Source organism: Cynocephalus volans, chromosome 4 (assembly GCF_027409185.1).
Source record: "Cynocephalus volans isolate mCynVol1 chromosome 4, mCynVol1.pri, whole genome shotgun sequence".
Taxonomy (NCBI): domain Eukaryota; kingdom Metazoa; phylum Chordata; class Mammalia; order Dermoptera; family Cynocephalidae; genus Cynocephalus; species Cynocephalus volans.
The window spans coordinates 119,108,116-119,114,784 of record NC_084463.1 but is presented as its reverse complement, the minus strand read 5'-3'; positions in this window follow the sequence as shown (position 1 = coordinate 119,114,784).

Here is a 6,669-nt window from a genome sequence, read left to right as displayed (position 1 = left end):
TTCCCCCACCTCTCATACTAGTTTTTCCTCACTCACTTCTCTAAGCCAACCCTCTTTGTGCAACTCAACTAAGCCAAGCTTATTTCCACCTCAGAGCCCTTTTTCTTGACGTTTCACTGCCTAAAATGCTATTCCCTCAGATTCCCACAAGGCTGGCTCTGATTCTTCATTAATGTCACAAATCAATGTCACCTCCTTAGAGAGGCTTTTGCTGATCACCTTAAGTTTCCCCACCTTTAGAACTTGACACTCTCTGGAATTATCTTACTCTTCAAATTTACTCAGTTTTTCTTTAATCTGTCTCCCCCTACTGAAATAAAAGCACCATTTAGAGCAAGGGCCAAGTCTCATCACTGTTGAGCACACTGATGCTGGAAGCTACATAGCTACATGTGAAAGATGCAAAGCCTGGGTCCCTGAATCACTGCTTGGAGGAGAGCTGCCAGATGATCATGAGCAACTATTCTGGATTTCAAGTGAGATTTGGGGGGTTATCTGTTACATAAGCAAGCATTCACTTAACTAATTCAATACCAATACCTTTTGACTATTTTCTATTGGGTTGTTAACACTTGTCTAATTGATTGGTATGAGACTTTCATATTCTGGATAGAAATCCTTTATTTGTTATAAAGTTGTAAATATTTACTCTGGGTCTGTCACTCCTCTTTTAACTTTCTTTTATGGTGTCTTTTGCTGTAAAGACATTCAAAAATTTTATGTAGCCAAATCTGCCCATCTTTTTTATCATATTATAGACTGTGTTATATGCTAGGAAAGCCTTCCTCTATACCAATATTATAAAAAATACTCTCCAAAATTTCCTTCTGGTTCCTTATTTTCCAGCTACAATTACTCCTAAGTATTTTATAGATATTTTTGTCATAAATAAGAACCTTTTCTCCATTGGTTGACAACTAAGTAATACTAATATACGAGGGGTCTTCAAAAAGTTCATGGAAAGAAGCTCCAGTGGCGCAATCGGTTAGCGCGCGGTACTTATATGAAAAAGTTCATGGAAAGATTCATATTACCTTTTAATTACATTTTCTACAAGCTTTTAGAAGTACCCTAGTATAGGAAAGGTATCGTTGTTCTATACATTTCCTTATACCCAGAACTCTAAGTAAAAATTCTTAATGGTCAATTCTCTTAGATAGTTCAGCCAAACAATTTTATCATCCTCAAATGATTATAATTTTGTCTTTTTCTCTCCAATATTTGTACCTCTCATTTCTTATCTTATCTTATTACTTTGGCTGGGACTCCAATGCCATCTTGATTACTCCCAGGGTTAATAGTCTTCCTTACATTGTTCTTGTCTTTGCTAGTAAGGCCTCTATTCTTGTGTCATTAAATGTAATGCTTGCTACTCACTTCTTATGCTGTTTATGTTTTAAAACTTTCCTCCTCAGAACTTACTGAAAGTTTTAATGAGGAAAAGATGTTGAATTTTGTAAAATGTATTTCAGCACTCATAGAGAAAGTCATATGGTTTTTCTCCTTTAATCTATTAGTAAAATGAACTCATTAACAGATTTTCTAATGTTGAGCTATATTTGCTTTCCTGGAACAAAACCTTACTCCATCATGGAATGTTGTACTTTTAATACTTTTCTGGATTTGATTTGCTAATATTTTATATAGAATTTCTGCAACTACATTTATAATTATATGTAGCTGTTTGAGGCCAGTGATCTTGAATGTTAGGAAAACAGGATGAAGAAAATTATAGATCCTCATGTTTTAGTTGGTTTACTAAAAGGACACATGGAGGAAAGTAACAGAATTTATAGGCATATCTGAGGCTGATGGTTAAGTCCTCTGCCGAGCCAATCTACTTGCTCACTTTAGAGCTGTTACACTATCCTGCTGATCCTGTGGAACTGGAAAAGGAAACTGGAACATGTGAGCAATTTGAGGTTTGGTGAATTTAATTTTGAAGGTGCTGAAGAGCTGTTCAATCATTTCAGTAAAAGATAATAGAGGCTAACGTAACAAAAGAAACCGAGACTACACCCAAGTATCTGGGTAGAGCCTCTCTGGCTAAAAATGGGCAGAAAAAGAAATCACAGAGGAAGACATTGTGGGCATTTCTCCTTCAGAAGTTTACAAGCAAAGGGAATTTCATCTTGAAATTTAATTTCTCAATGGGATCTTAATAATGGAAGAGAATGCATGTTCAAAGTTTGAATATTTCATTCTATTTGGGTTCATTTTACATATAATTTTGTACTGGAGGAGACAACATATCTGGGCATAATTAGAGAGGGAAAATAGAATATAAAAGCAAATTTTTTGATAATGTACAATTACCTGGAGTGTTCCTAAGATAGAGTGACCTAGGGTTAAGAAACGGTCTCCTATGACCCATTTCAGAGGGTGCAATGCCCACCTGATCCCAGGAGGACAGAAAGGAGCAGTAGTAGATTTCAGGTAAGCAGCCTCACAAAGGCAAGATCAGGGCCCTCCTGATGAGGGCAGCCTCACCCCTGGTGACCCTGGGCTTGGCTGCTAAGACCAGCAGATTAAGACAGGACAGAAGGAGGGGAATGTGAAGCAGGGGACTCTTTGGCCCCCTGTGCTCATGTTAGCCCACTCCCTTGTTAGCCTCACCACTACCAAAGGGTCTGTGAATTGGTAACCTGATGGATCAAAGCCCAGAATTTCAGTAGGAAATTTTTTGGTGAAATTACTTTTCTTTGAAGATCAAAAGCTATTTACAGAGTACACTATTCTGCTTCTCACCTCTAATTGGGACTTTCTGTCCTCAGGAAAATCTGACCATGACTTTCTTTTTCTCTACCTTCTCTGTATTTGCAAAAAAATTAGGACATGATCTATTCTGCAGATCTTGATAATGAGAGAGAGATAGAATAAGAGCAAAAGAGATCTTTACGTTCCAGCACAACTGAGCTTGCTATTCTCAAGATTTAGATTTAGTAAACTGAAGAGAGAAATGGAAAAAAACTCACTTCTGAATCTAAGCCAGACTCTACAATTCAGCTTTTGCCAGAGGCCCCGTCTTGTGCTGAGCACTCGTACAATTATTAATGAGGTTATGCTTTGATTCTCATTCTTCTGTTTCTGAATAGCACATGTGCCCCAATTGCATGAGAAGAAGTCAAGGTCTAGCCCTTGCCTGGTTTTCCAACCATCACAAAGGACCAAACATCTCTAACCACAGCAGAGCAGGAGTAAGGACTGGAAGCCTGGTCTGTTTTTCTCCAGAGCCTGCTCTCTCTACTTCCACATTAGACCATAGATATGCCTTGTTGGTTTCATCACTTGCCAGTTTTCCACACACTTATCTTCCTCTTTGTTGGGTATCTAGTGCTAATTCTATTTTTAATTGGCTGAAGAGCTTCCTTAAGGAGTTATTTTTCAAAGGTTATATGGGTAGCATACTTATTGAGTCTGTCTTGAGTATTTATTTCTTTTGCCTTCACATAAGAATAATAACTTGAATGGTTATAGAATTATGGGGTCTCTATCTTTTTCCCCTGTAAACTCTATAAATATTCCTCCTTTGTATTCTAGCATTTAGTGTTGCAGATAAGAAATCCAGCACCAGCAACCAACCCTCTCTCTTTTGCAGCTAGTTTATTCTTCCTGTTTAATAGATTATAGGATTTTTCTCCTGGTTAGAATTCCAGATTTTTAGATGTGTATAGGTTTGTGCCTGGATAAAACTGTGACTTTGAAATCTAGCTTCACACATTTCTTCTGTTAGGGGATTTTTAAAATATATTTCTTTGATTATTGTTTCTTCTTTATTCACTCTGTTCTCTACTTCAGTATTCTCATTTTGTGGATCTTGGAACTGCTAGCTCTATTTTATGTTTCTTGTCATTTATCCCATAATTTCTACCTGTCTTTTTGCTCTGCATTATGAGAAATTTCTCCAAGTTGTCTTCTAATTTGCTAATCCTATTTTCAGCTGTATGCCTCTTTTAATAGTTACTGTCTCCACTGATTTGCTTTTTTCTTTTATTTTGTTCTTAGAACTCTTTTCTGTTGCCTGATAACCCCTAATTCATCTCAGCTTTCTCTTATTTTATTAATTCAGTATCTTTTAAAATACCTCTGAGAATATTCATTAGACATGTAAATTTTTTTTCCGTTTCTTGTATTAACTCTGTTTCACTCAGAAATATTTGCTCTAAATTCTCAGCTTTATTTCTCTCCTTCAAGCTGCTGATTCTCCTTATTGTACTGATGTGCACTTTGTTTTCTGTAGTTCTACATGAAGTCCAATGCTGGTGAGGACTGGTAGCTGTCATGGAGTTCATCAGCTACTATAGACACAGCTCCTTCAGTGCCTCTCCACACCAGGTGTGCTGAGTTAGACGGGATGGGTTCTGAGATGGGCCCCTCTTTGGATCCACAGGCTGAGCACAGGGTAGTGGACAGATGGCCCCGCCAGGCCCATGAATGGCATCAGCAACCCCCCTTACCCCCGAAATGAGCACAAGCATGGTGTTCACATCTATTACAGTCTGGGGATAGAGGCTGTGGTCACATGCTCTGGGTGAGTCTGGCACAACCCCTCAAATCTTTCAACCCCTCAAACCCCTCTCTCTGCACAAGGACACCCTTGTTCCCCATCTCCCACATCTAATGCTCACCCTGAATTTCAGTCACCCCCACATCTGCCCTTGGTGAGTGTGAGCCAGTCACCTCTGGGCAACCTATCTGGCTAGATATGGTGATTGATGGGCATGGAGAGGGAGCAGGACGATCGCAGGGAGATGTGCAACCTCTGGCCTGGACTGGGAGCTTTTGGAGAGCAAGGACAGGGTCTTAGGCTCCCTCTGTTTCTAGCATAGTGCTGGCCTATAGTGCCTGCATGGTGAATGACAATGGAATGTAAGACATGCACTTCCAAGCCTCTAGGCCTGTGTTCCCATTTTGATGCTGTTTAGCAGGTCCTTCCCATCCCCACTGTTGCTCCCATGCCCAGGCTCAACCACCTTTTGCAGACTTCAAGGCTCAGCTCAAATATCACCTCAAAGGAAAACTTCTCTGCCCTTCCTCTGTGCCTCCAGACCTCACCATGGTTCCTAATGTGCTCTGTACGTTAGTCGTAGGCTCCAAGCACACGTGCGAATGAATAAATGCACAAATAACCGGACCCCCTACTAAACTATGAATCCGAGGCAGGGATCACATCCCAGTGAAGTTCACATCACTGGTGAGGATGCCTCAGCATGGCAACTGGCACAGAACAGCCAAATACTGTTTATCTGAATTGAATGATACAGTGTATTATTATCCCCAAATTAGGGTATTTCCATTTTATTGTCAGACTCTAGGAAATCAAAAATTCCTAGTGGTGAAGTCTTAGGCACCATAATACCCTTGGAATCAGGAAAGGAAATGAAAGGAAATTCATTATTGAGCAACCTCATATATTCCAGGCCCTTTATCAGGAGATCTCATCATCATAAAAGAGGAGCTAATGTTTACTGAGTATTTACCAATTGCCAAACAATGTTTTAAGTATTTTACATAGGAAACCATATTTAATAGTGCTGTGAGATAGATGTTAATATTATCCTTACTTTTCATAAGAGTAACTCCAACCAAGAGGTGACATAACCTGTTGAAAACTGCAGAGCTAGTAAGTGGCAGAGCTGGGATTTGAGCGCAGGCAGTCTGGTTCTCACTCTGGGCTCCTCATCATGCAGTATACTAGCTCATTCATTTAGTGTCCCCACCAATCCCGCTATGTTCTACTACCCCACTGCACAGATCAGGGCCCTGAAGCTCACACAGAGTGTGTGATTTCCTCTCACTCAACCAACATTTGCAGGAGCCTGAGGCTAGACACTGGTGCACGGCAGAGCAGGTAAAGTCACTAGATCGGCCCTGTTTCGGAGCCCACACCAACTCTGCCACACACGCTACCTCCCTTCCCAGCCTCCCTGAAATGAGGTACAGAGGGCAGCCCCCTGACCGAGCATCACACCACAATGCCCAGATGCTTCCATGAGGTGGCAGCAGGAAAGTGGAGGAGGCCAGTGACATCCTGCCTTCATGGGTGTCCTGAGCAGATCAGGGCCATGCATAGAGACACTTGAGAAGCACAAGTGAGCTGAAGACTTGACATCAAATGGCTTCCATTTACTAAGGGCTGGCTATGGGCCTTATTTATACTAAGCATCGCTTAATTCTCTCCACAATCTCGTGAGACAACTATCAGCCCCATTTTACAGATAAAACTGGGGCTGAAAGATGAAGTTCCTGCCCAAGGTCACTCGTCAGTGAGTGGCAGAACTGGATTTTGATTGCACGCATGTCTGATGCCAAAGGCCAAGCTCTTGGCCAGGAAGGTTGGCCGCCAATTCACCTTTGCCCTATAGACATTTCCCTACAGATCTGCTTCACAGCTGCCAAGCTTGTGAGAGGGTCGGTGGGAAGAACTGGGAGAGGAGGGTAGATTCGGCTCAGAGAGCAGTGAGAGGACATCCCAGGCAAGGAGCAGGAATTGGTGGGGAGGGCTGGGGAGGCATGACACTGGTAAGGGCGTGGTGCACATGTGGAGTTTCCCAGTGCCCGGCTGCCTACAGAGGTGGGCAGGGGAGAGGAGACCTATGAGAACCATGTTTTGGAGGGTCCTGAGTGCACAGCTACGGAGTCTGGTCCCGGGTGCAGGTGAGCAGTCAG